Source organism: Bactrocera neohumeralis, chromosome 6 (genome assembly GCF_024586455.1).
Source record: "Bactrocera neohumeralis isolate Rockhampton chromosome 6, APGP_CSIRO_Bneo_wtdbg2-racon-allhic-juicebox.fasta_v2, whole genome shotgun sequence".
NCBI lineage: Eukaryota > Metazoa > Arthropoda > Insecta > Diptera > Tephritidae > Bactrocera > Bactrocera neohumeralis.
Genome location: NC_065923.1, coordinates 58,039,491 through 58,052,774, shown reverse-complemented (window position 1 = coordinate 58,052,774; position 13,284 = coordinate 58,039,491). Strand labels below are relative to the sequence as shown.

The 13,284-nt window shown below is 35.6% G+C and overlaps 1 long non-coding RNA gene across 1 annotated transcript in view; it reads right to left on the bottom strand.

Annotated features, from left to right (window-relative positions):
* The window catches only part of LOC126762395 (uncharacterized), a 36,862-nt gene continuing 23,578 nt past the window's right edge, over window positions 1-13,284 (bottom strand). The window contains exons 2-3 of the long non-coding RNA XR_007667451.1: window positions 135-1,677; window positions 1-76 (exon numbers count right to left, since the gene is read on the bottom strand). This is a non-coding gene — a long non-coding RNA (uncharacterized LOC126762395). The remainder of the gene's footprint in view (window positions 77-134; window positions 1,678-13,284) is intronic.

Genomic DNA, 13,284 nt, shown 5'->3' with positions numbered 1-13,284 from the left:
TTTGCGCGACGTGTTTCTGTGAGTGGTGCTAGCCAAAAATGCATCGTTCGTTAGAACAGAGGTAAGCGATTAAATTCTGTGTGAAACTCGGAAAATCTGCAACAAAGAAGTTTGACATTATCAAGCAGGCTTACCCAAATGATGCTTTAGCAAGAAGTGGTGTGTTTCGGAGGCACCAGGCCTGCATGATGAATGACCAAATCCCTACTGAAAACGATGCTCACTGTCTTTTTTGACATCAAAGGCATCGTCCACCATGAATTTGTTCCTCCTGGACAAACCGTCAAGGCTAAGTTTTACAACTCAAACGAAGAGTCAACTGGGTCCGACAAGACATCGCAGCCGATTGGAAGTTGCACCGGCTCACACCGCCTTTCTTGTGCACAGCTACCAAACCTAGGCCGGCATGCCAACGCTTCCGCAGCCGCCCTACAGCTCAGTGGCCCCCGGACCTCGGCTCTGCATGCACCTCGGCTCTCAAGGTTATTCTGGAGAATGACTTCCGTGACGCCTTTAATAGAAGTCGATTGGTTCAATAAATTTTTTAAATCGACAAAGTCCTCTTACTTTCCGGACAAACTCTATATATTCCGAGAAACTTTTTTGACGTAGTATAAATTATCTTTATTAGTTCCATCGATATGTTTTCCCCTTTCTTGATGAGCTATCATTTATTCGATTTTTAATTTTACTTTCCAATAGCAATTTTACGTTTTCATCTTCCAATTTTTCTAGTTTTTACTTTGCTTACTTTTTAATTACAGCTACGCCGAGGCAGCATTTTTGAATTTTGTGTAAACAAAAAAATTAAAGCTGTTTTGCTAGATTATGTTCGAACGATGCACAAGCATTCATAACAAACCAACAGCTAAATCTAACATAAAAATAGCGGAGTAGCTGCAGTGTTGACAAAAATAAAAATTACAATTATAATTTGAGATAAGTGCAGAACAATGCAAGCCTTAAACGATAAAATGTTAGGTGGTGATGTCTTACCACTGTCGGGGATTGTCATTCATCTCTTACCCTAAGACAACCATAAATATGTGCGAACAAAAATTTCTGTATTTTGGAAATGATAGAATAAAACTGAATAGAACCGAAACTAAAAATTAATTGTTTGCATTACATTACATACATTTATTATTATATTTTATTTATTTATTTTTTTTTTCGTTTTTTTTTTTTATTATTTTTTTTTATTTTCTTGTCGATTGCTGTTTTGTTTCGGGCTCATACGCATAGATCCATGATTCTTATAAACGTCTTTTGAAGCACCGCGATCGTATTTTCTCAGCATTTCTTTACACCAATCCACACGAGCCTTTTTTTGAGCGATTGTCAAATTGTAAGAGATCCAACGAGAAAAAACCTTTTTTACGGCCAGGTGTTCATGCAATATCGAATGTATGGTGATGGGAGAAATGCATAGGCATGCCTCTATCTGAAGGTATGTTACATGACGGTCTTGCATTATCAGTTCACGTACGGCATCGATGTTTTCTGGCACAACGGCTGTTTTTGGACGACCTTCACGGAATTCATCTTTGAGCGAGCATCGGTCACGATTGAATTCGTTGTACCAGTTTTTCACAGTGCTATAGGATGGTGCTTTATAGCCATACAAAGATTTTAGTTCATCGATGCACTCTTGTCGAAGATGAATTTTTTAATTCCCTGTAAATAAAACAATTCACGATTAAATGATAAAACGTTCTGAGTGATGTTATGCTAAAAAATGTCAAACTTTCCAATGGAAATGTCAGATTGCACCTGGCAACACTTAGTGTTGCCCTAGGCCAGAATATTTATAGCAGCCCTCGTATTATTGGCTAAAAATTTTTGAAATTTAATGAGTTGTCCTCAGGCAAATGGGTGTATTTTAAGTGATTCTATACTGTTGTTGATGAAAATGAAAACGAAAAATATCTAGATATATCCCGGAATGACATCATATAATCATCAGTTGAGAATTGTTCAATTACAGTATTATTATTCAGTGTAATTTCAATTCAACTCAATTATGCAATGGCTCACGATTGGTAATCCAAAAGATAGCTGGAAACAATATTGTAGCAACCATTTTTCTGTCCGCCCGCGCACGCGATAACTTGAGTAAAAATTAAAATATCTTAATCGAACTTGGTACCCGCATTTCGTGGAAAAAAAGGTGAGAACGTATTCGTAAATGGGCACAATCGGACCACTGCCATGCTAACAAAACGAATCGAAAAACCTACAAGTATGACATCTTCTTCTCTTAATTGGCGTAGACACCGCTTACGCGATTATAGCCAAGTTAACAACAGCGCGCCAGTCGTTTCTTCTTATCGCTACGTGGCGCCAATTGGATTTTCCAAGCGAAGTCAGGTCCTTCTCCACTTGGTCCTTCCAACGGAGTGGAGGTCTTCCTCTTTCTCTGCTTCCCCCGGCGGGTACTGCGTCGAATACTTTCAGAGCTGGAGTGTTTGGCTCGTACAGCTCATCGTTCCATCGAATGCGATATTCGCCGTGGCCAATGCGCAAAGGACCATAAATCTTTCGCAGAATTTTCCTCTCGAAAACTCGTAACGTCGACTCATCGGTTGCTGTCATCTCCCAAGCCTCTGCACCATATAGCAGGACGGGAATTATGAGCGACTTATAGAGTTTAGCTTTTGTTCGTCGAGAGAGGACTTTACTTTTCAATTTCCTACTCAATCCGAAGAAGCACCTGTTGCCAAGAGCAATCCTGCGTTGGATTTCCAGGCTGACATTGTTGGGTTAATGCTGATTCCTAAATAGACGAAATTATCTACAACTTCAAAGTTATGACTGTCAACAGTGACGTGAGAGCCAAGTCACGAGTGCGACGACTGTTTGTTTGATGACAGGAGATATTTCGTTTTGCCCCCGTTCACTGCCAGACCCATTTTCTGTGCTTCGTTGTCCAGCCTGGAGAAAGCAGAACTAACGGCGCGGGTGTTGAGGCCGATGCTATCAATATCATCGGCATACGCCAGCAGCTGTACACTCTTATAGAAGATGGTACCTTCTCTATTTAGTTCTGCAGCTCGAATTATTTTCTCCAGAAGCAGGTTGAAGAAGTCGCACGATAGGAAGTCGCCTTGTTTGAAACCTCGTTTGGTATCGAACGGCTCGGAGAGGTCCTTCCCGATCCTGACGGAGCTTTTGGTGTTACTCAACGTCAGTTTTCACAGCCGTATTAGTTTTGCGGGGATACCAAATTCAGACATCGCGGCATAAAGGCAGCTCCTTTTCGTGCTGTCGAAAGCAGCTTTGAAATTGACGAAGAGGTGGTTTGTGTCGATTTTTCTTTCACGGGTCTTTTCCAAGATTTGGGGCATGGTGAATATCTGATCGGTTGTTGATTTTCCAGGTCTGAAGCTTCACTGATAAGGTCCAATCAGTTTGTTGACGGTGGGCTTTAATCTTTCACACAATACGCTCAATAGTTGGCGCATATTGTGGGGTCTTCCTTTTTATGGATTGGGCATAGCACACTTAAATTCCAATCGTTGGGCATGCTTTCGTCCGACCATATTTTAGAAAGAAGCTGATGCATGCTCCTTATCAGTTCTTCGCCGCCGTGTTTGAATAGCTCGGCCGGCAATCCGTCGGCCCCTGCCGCTTTGTTGTTCTTCAGGCGGGCAATTGCTATTCGAACTTCTTCATGGTCGGGCAATGGAACGTCTGCTCCATTACAAGTATGACATACTTAACACTAAATTAAGATATAAACCTATAATTTGGTACAGAAGATTGCAATAAAAAAAGAAAACCTGTCGGCTATAAATTTTGAAAAAATGTGCATGGCCCGCCCACTAACAGATTAAATGTACATTTCTTCAAAGCCACTAAAACTACAATACCCAAATTCGCTTAGAACAATTCCTATAAGAACTCCTACCGACAGTGTGAAAATGGATGAAATGAGGTTACAATCCTGCGTTCTCCTACCGATGTCATATTTAATTTTCGAATTTAATTTCATCTTGACATCCCTCGTGGGGAAAATGAGTGAAATACGTCTACAACTACGCCTACTTCCCATATACCACAATTTTCAATTCCATATGATTCTTTCCCTTTCCAGTACACAAATCAAGCAACAATGAATATATTCGTATACAACTTAATTGTAATAATGATTTTGAGGTGTACCATCTCTATTGTAAAAATGTCAAATTCTATAACTGTTCAAGCCCTTATATACCGAATATGTGAATCACAGTGCGTATAGTAACTTATTATAGAAAATAATGGACAATCTGAGAGATACGTATGCTATTAAAATTCGGGGAAAATGTTTCTTTGGTAATAATATATACGTATCCGTATGTCAATTGACTTAAGCTGACTTTATGCCACATATATCGGCCAAAATAACTAACAAACCATAAGCATCTGAAGGTATTTCTCCAGCATTGATCCTGTTTTTGTTTTTATGGTTACGCTTCTTTGTTCTTGTCGTATGCTCTCGACATCTGTGCCGCAAGAAAAGCATAAGCACATTGACTAAAAATTCAATATCTTTGGAATGGTATGAATGAACAAAAATTTTTTTGCAGATTATTAAAGATGAATATTTTCCACGTTGTGTCACATACTTTTCAGTTTTTTTTAGAGCGAAGAACACATGAAAAATTTCAATTGTTTAGCAAAATATTATGTTAAATATTATTATTTAAACAAATGGATCGTGAAAAAATATCTATAATGCAGCACGAACATTTTACTTTGACTTCAAAAAATTTCATCGATTTATCTCTACATAGCAGCTTATGAGAAAATAATTTTACAATTTTATAGTGCACTAAATTTCTACTTTAAATAACTTTAACAAAAAAAGAATATTTAAAGAAACATTTATATCACGGGGTATGCGTCTCATCCCCTTCCTAATGAACTGCTATTTTTCAAAACCGGTGATTTTGCGAAATTTTCATGGACCACTTGACGTGGTTTGACCCATATACATTCCATTGAGCCCAATTACCTCCTTCTATTTAAGATAATTATATTTTTTGAAGAATTTAGGAATCAGACATCGTGACTAGTAACACCTTTAGGTAATTTAAACATCATTATGGTAATGTATGTAAGGTGCATACGGCCATACATACAGGTACATACATATGTATATATGTATGTTCCTATTTATGTACATGCTTACTCCGAAAGAGTATTTATTTTATTTTATTTAGAAATATATTTAGGTACATATACAGAAATTATTTTTAAACTTTACAATTCGTATCTTAAATTTACGCTTTGCATCGACTATTTTTTGCTTTAGCTGTTGACTCTGTCGGAAGCTTTACGCAAAAATTAAATCAAGTTCGACGACTTTTTCCAAAACCATTTTTTTCGTGTTCATTATTTTGTAAGCTTCTGTTTATGAGAAAGTGGTTGTTTGACATATAGTATAATCAACTTTTGCATTTAGTTTTTTAGTCCGAATATGATTAATGAAATCTCTCCAGGGAATTGGTTCTCTTCACAAGGGTTGGGTTTTAAGCAGAATTATAATGAAATCTCACCTTAATTTTAATTATTTTTGTCGCGCGAATGTAATTTATGGTGTATGAAATAATAATATTCTAAAAGTGGAAATAATTCATGAAAATTTTCGTTTGGTTGCTTTCTTTATATCTCATGTCAATTTTATCGAGTTACTATAACTAATTTTTCGGAAATTTTTAAATAAAACTTTTTCAAATACTGTTTAAAAATTTATCTTTTATATTCTGAATGTTAAATAAAAGTAAGTAGTTATAAAAGTACCCTTTATTTAACCTTACCCTTCAAGTTTATTATTTGCAATTATTTAGAGTTCCAGTAAAATATGTATGTACAGAGTTTCCAAAGTATATAAACATTTATTTTTGTTTTGGAATTTATATTTTGACGGGCTTCCAAATTTCGTGATCTTCCATTTTGAACCAAAGCTGGCCAAAAATCAAGATCTTCAATTCTCTATAGCTGGGGTGACCAAAAAGGTTAATTCGCGAGCCACACCAAAGAACATCGATAAAACCCAATGGTAACAGATCGAACCCAATTGAACTATAGTGTGGGAACACCTACTCCAGAGCAGTAGTTGACGAACTTAAACTAACTATTTATTTTTTAACAATTTTAATTTCGATTATAGGATTAGAAAATATTTTGATATTTCCTAAACAAGTAAGGAAGAACTAAGTTTGGGTGTAAGAGAAAATTGTATACTCTCGCAATTTGCAAGGATTAAAAACGGAGAAAATCAATCAGTCTTGGCAAAACTTTACTTTATAAAAAATTTCGAAATATTTTAAGATTCACTATTCGACGAAACTTATATTGTAGATGATAAACCCACTTATTTTTACTGCTATATTTTATTTCGTTTTAACAATAAATATATTAGGTAGTATGACTATTAAATGAGATGTATGTTATATAAACTCAGCCGAGAAGGCTAACTAAATATATTGTGATGAATAACATCAACCAGAGATAGACAGATATTAGATATGGAATTTGATACCAAGGCTTAGTTCAATTTCATTTAAATTCAGGGTTAAATCATGATATTAGGTACGGTTAATACTCCATTTTAACCGGTTTAATCACAATGATACAATGTTATAATACTCTCTCAATTTCATTAAGATAACTCACATACTGACCGATATATGCATTATAATGTGAACTGTATTGACTCAATCCAATGCATTATAATGGGTTGTCAAAAAAGTCTTGCGGTATTTTTATTGATTTTTTTTTTATTGAAATTAAAATGAATTTTTGATGACTCATGCCCAGCTCTTGACCGATGCTACGGCTGCTACTATGCCGGTCTCTTTCGACCAATTCAGAGATTTTATCGCAATTTTCGACGACAGGCCTTCCGGAGCGTGGCGCATCTTCGACCACCTCTACACCAGAACGAAAACGTTGAAACCATCGTTGTGCGGTGGAAATGGAAACTGTATCGGGTCCATAAACTGCACAAATTTTATTGGCGGCTTGAGATGCATTTTTGCCTTTATCGTAGCAGTACTGTAAAATATGCCGTATTTTCTCTTTATTTTGATCCATGTTTGCGACGCTATAACTCACGAACGACTTAAAAGAAACGACAATCAATCAAACACGTGTTAGCCCGTAAAATGAGCTTTCCAAAAAGGTATAGCATTACTCATTTATTTCCAACCAATATGATATGTGGCATCATCATCAAATTTTTTCTATATAATAATTTATATGTGTTTAAGAATAATTCTTCAAATATAATGAGCTTAAAATATATCCATAATTGTAATCAATCTATTATAAAGATAAAAGGGTTTAATTTCACCAATTTTTTTCAGTATGTGTATCTCTTACTTTCCTGTTAAAGCGAGAAAAACAGGTAAACACATACTTACACACATATTTATATACATATACAAATTTATATAATGCAAAATTTTAATAACCTGTTATTAACTTTTGGCCCACACTTGCACATATAAATATAAATGTGCATACATTTCTCACGTTTATAACATTTCAAATGAGAAGAGTGCATGCAAAGTTGAATATCTGTATACATGAACTTGATCAACTTTAACGAAACCGTGAACGGTTTGATTGTTTCATATAATATAACATATATCTATGTACTATTTGTATACATGGTACATTACATATATCGGGTTGATTTATTGGGAGACAAAAAAACGGGAAAATCGCGAAATTTTCTTCGGACTACTACTACTTAAAACCGGTTTCAAATCAGCGATTTTTAAGGCAAAGTTTTTTAGGGATCATAAAAATTTGTTCATCAATTTTTGAGATATCCGAATGAAACTTTATACGTATGTGAATTTTTATGTTCTATTGATCGGAATGGGTACAACCCATTCAACCGATAATTCATATTTTTAAACTACGCCTACTGAACCGATTTTGTTTAAATTTAGCACGCTGTATTCAATTTAAAATTAGGATAGTTCATACAAAACAAAAATAAATACATAACTATGAGCATGTGTTTTAAATTAAAAAAAGAACTATTCAGGCATGTTCCAGAAACAAAATTGATGTGATTTCGTTTTAACAAACTAAGTGAGTTTGTTTATTTCGTAGACGTTATATTTCACATCGAAAAGGCTGTTTGAAGCAAATGACATTTTTTATTCAACTGATATGTAAATATTTTATTTACCAAAAATTTAAATTATTCTGAACGAACATAAGTGCTGCCGTGAGAGTATTGTAAAGCAATGACTTCATCTTACAAAGGGTTAGAAGTAAACTTTTTAGCGATAATTCGAATTCGTTTGAAGTTGCTGATATTCTATTTAAATACCATCAACTATTCTATTTTTGTTTGAATTGATTTGATAATAATTGAAGATAAAAATTAAAAAACCCAAAAATTTGGTTGTGTGAATTTTTCACGCAATTTTCGTAAATTTTGAGATTATATGAGAAAAGTGGATATGCAGAAGTTAAAGATCTTTTCATTAATAAAGTCTTTGAAATATACTCTTTTTCTATAGGACTCGTAGTTTACCGAAAATCGATGTAAACCATTCAGTAATTTAGCCACACCCCTTCTTTTCCCGACCTCAGATCTCCCGCAAATAATTTTTCCCTTAATATGCCCTCCTTAATGCGATACATTGTGGCCGACTACGCCCATCTGCAATATCGACCTTACTTTTTTGCCAAAGTACATGTATCCCAAGTTTCATCATGATATATTATTTTTTACTCAATTTGCAGTTTGCACAGGGAAACAGACGGACAAATAGTCTCCCGGATTTCAAATCGTCTCGTTATCCGTTTCATTTATACACATATATTTAACTCTATATCTAACTCGATTAGTTTTAGGTAAGTTGTACAAGCAATCGATAGGTGAACATAACTACTATACTCTGTGGCAACATGTTTCAAGAATATAAAAACGCACTTGGTGCTTAAGTTTTGGCAGATACTGTACATTCAAATGTAGATAAAAAGTATTATACGTATATACATATACATATATTATAATTACATATGAATATTATTTACAAATATGCAAAAAAATACATATATGCAAATTTTTACTAAAGTACCTAATTACTTGAATCTATTAAATTTGTGATTAAAATTTAAAGTCATATATTTTTGAACTGATTAAAGAGGCATATGCAATAGTGTTGTATATGTGCTATATGACGCATTTACTTATGTGTGTGTAAGAATTTCTAAGTAGATTAATATAGTCTTAATGTTAACTTACAACCATTAAACCGACTTCGAACAACAACTGAACATACAAGTAGATATGAGCTGACAGATCCTGAGTTATAGTGAGAACATTTAACCAACCACATTGGTCGCCAACATTTATACAGCTGTTTATAATAGAAAATCGTTTTAACTTATACACTTATGAATGTATGAGAAAATAATAACTTGTATTTATGTAAATTGATATGTAATAAGTTCCCTTTGTTGACCCTTTTCGAGTAGAATTCGAGCTTAGCTAGATCGAATGAAAAACAAGCAAAACACATACATACATTTGAGCTTAATTTGATATATCATTTATAGTATGGATACACATATGTATTTACGGCTTATTTATAGCTTTTGAGTTGAAATATGGATCGCTTATACATATGAATTTCATTTAAAATTTCAAATAATCAAAAAAAGATTTTTCAGGTGTCGCTAAGGCTTCAAAAAGGCTGACACGGGCTTTCTCGATAATGCTAAAAAAGCACAAAAATGTCGTAACCTTTAATATTTATTACACTTCCCTGTTATTTTTAATACTTATGTAGATGTTAAATACCTCCTAATTTACGTAAAAAAAGGTATTACATTTCTTTCATTTTATTATTAAAACTTTGAGAGAAATGAGAGTTAATTTGTACTAAGTTTTTCGAAAAGACACAATTTGATATACAAAGAAAATATTACTTTAATACAGTTATTAAATATAAACTGCCGCAGAATTTCAATTAAAGTGAATTTGTATTTAATTATTTATTTGTATATGTTCTTTTAGTTCTTAACAATTTTGTTTCAAAGCCATCCAATATTTTAATAATAATCCATATTTAAATTTTTCAGAAAAAATTATCAATACTTTTAAATATATCTGCATGTATTGATTTGCTTACAAATTTCATTTATTTACATTTTACAAAATTTAAAATGATTTTGAAAAACAACTGAAATCGATTTTAAAACTTATTTGTTTTCTTCATATTGAATCAATAATTAGCAGATTTAAACCAAAAATCAAAAATTGATTTGTAGTCACTTTACAAAGAATCTTTCACTGTGTGGAAGCCCATATTAATTCATTGGAATTAACCGAAAACACAGAAAATATTTGATCAGTAATGCATGCAAAACATACATTTACAAATAAGATACCACTGTTAAACATCTTAAACAATAATATTCTAAGTTTATTTTGAATTTTCAATTATTGGCTTTATATAGTCTTTGGTACTAAAGATATTCTATTTTTATAAATTCTTAAGTGCATATACATATGTACTATGCTTGCTAAAGCGGGTGACGTGGAAGCCTAGTCGCGAGTGCGACGACTGTTTGTTAAATGATAGGAGATTTTTCGTCCTGCCGCCATTCACTACCAAACCTATTTGCTTCGCTTCCTTACCCAGTCTGGAGAAATCAGAACTAATCACGGGGATGATGAAGCCAATGATATTAATATCATCGGCGTACGCCAGCAGCTTTACACTCTTAAAGAACATTAAGCTCAGCAGCTCGAATTATTTTCTCCAGAAGTAGATTGAAGAAGTTGCACGATAGCGAGTCGCCTTGTCTGAAACCTCATTTGGTATCGAACGGCTCCCGATCCTGACGGAGTTTTTGGTATTGCTCAAGGACCTGGCGGCATAAAGGCAGCTCTTTTCCGGGCTGTCACAAGCAGCTTTGAAATCGACGAAGAGGTGGTGTGTGTCGATCCTCTTTTCATGGGTCTTTTCCAAGATTTTGCGCATAATCAATATCTGGTAAGTTTTTGATTTTCCAGGCTTAAAGCCACATTGGTAAAGTCCAATCAGTTTGTTGACGATGAGATTTAATGAGACTTATCCCATGGTAGTTGGCGCAGATTGTGTGGTCTTCCTTTTTGTGGATTGGGGAAAATTCCAACGTCGAGCATGCTTTCGACCGACCATATTCTACAAAGAAGCTGAAGGTGAATAGCTTTGCCGGCAATCCTTCAGCCCCGCCGCTTTATTGTTCTTCGGGCGGGTAATTGCTATTCGAACCACGTAATGGCCCCCAATGGAACATACGGTTCATAGTGATCGATTTGGGAATCGGGTTCACCATCTCCTAGTATTATGCTTTCACTGCCATTCAACGGGCTGAAGGAGTGTTCTTTTCATAATTTTAGGATGCTCTGGGCATCAGTCGCAAGATCACCTCTCGGAGTTCTACAAGAGTATGATTTGGTATTGGAACCTTTTGTTAGTCGCCGTATCTTTTCGTAGAATTTTCGGGTATTACCCCTGTTGACCAGTTGTCAAACTTTTCGTACTAACGCATTTCAGCATCTTTCTTTTTTTGTCTGCAAATGCGTCTCGCTTCCCACCTCATCTCTCAGTATCTATCTCACCCCGCCGTGTTGTGGTCGATTGTAACGTTACAATGTAGGCAGTCTGTTTTCTCTCCACTGCGACACGGCACTCCTCATTGTACCAGCTGTTTACATTGACCTGAATGGTTTCGCTTACAGCTATACGTAAGGGGCTTGAAATGTCGTAAAGAGTGCAAGTCGAATAGAAAATCGTTCGGATGTGTGTTGAGATTATAGCTTATCGACGTCGAACCTTTCTTATGTTCCTTGACCTGCGTTTTTGATGCGCAAAGATGGGTGTGTATCTTCGCTACAACAAGATAGAGTCGATGTTAAGTCCTCGGAGTGCATGCACGTCAAGAACACTGTAGACATGTCTTCCGTCTGTCACAACATTATCGATCTGGTTAGTGGCTTTCCGATCCGGAGACAGTCAGGTAGATTGATGAATTTTCTTAAGCTGGGATCTAGTTCTACAGATAACCATATTTCAGGCCCCGGTGAAGTCGATCAACCTCATCCCATTTGGGGATGTTTCATAGTGGAGGCTGAATTTACGACCGTAGGGCCGAAGATACCTTCTTTGCCAATCCTGGCGTTAAAGTCGCCAAGAACGATTTTGAAATCGGGCATGGGCGCATATCAGCGATATGTTAAAGAATTTCGCTTTGATGCAGATTGTACCTAGATGTTCATCTACCGGGGTGAATTCCAGGACTCGGTGACTTAGTCTCTCTCCCACTACAAATTCCATACCGAATTTGCGCTTCTTTATATGGTCACTGTACTAAATGCCACAAGGACATTGCATTTGAAACCCGTCCATCGCATTTTTTGGACGGCGCTGATGCCCTAGGTAGAGGCACCTTCGCAATTAAGGGACCTGACATTCCATTTGCATGCCCTTAAATCTTAATTCTTAACACGTTTACAGGGGTCGCCATCAAAATAGGGGTCTCTCATCCGAGGCTGTTTTCTTTTTTTAATTTGTATTGTTTTTTACGTGGCGGGTCCTAAACCCAGCGCACAACCCTGGGTGGGGATTCTCACTTTAGGTCACCTTCAAACAAGTGTTTTTGGCTAACCAGAGGATACTTAGTCTAGGACCGGAAGTCGTGAGATGATTGAACCATAAGTAAAAGAATCGTGTCTGGCTACTCTTAAGTGAATGGCGCTCAGAGAACTTTCCTACACGTGAACTTCTACATATAGCTCCATCCTTTTAAAGCTACATCAACCAAAACGCAAATATTATAAGAACTCCTACCGATAGTATGAAAATATATGAAATAGGGTGATAAGCAAACCACCTTCCCATATAATGGTAATGGAAAAATTACTAAAAGCACGATAAATAAACAATTCAATAAGTCGGAGACATTAAATTTTACCTCCGAGATGGTAAGAGAGGCCCCTAATGCAGCCGCAGTAAAAATTATACTATGGGCCTAGCACCGCCCACTATGTCACAGTGTGAAAATGGACGAAATCGAATATTCTAAAATGCATTTGAAACTTTCACTTTCTATTATACACATCAAGAATGATTAATATATGAGGATAAAACTGTGCACAATAGTGCATTTGCGGTGTGCCACCTTGTGAATAACAATTATGCAAATCGAAACAAAACTGTTCTAACCCCTAGATAACGAATACGTTGACCTAGTGCTTATAGTTGACGATTTACCGTA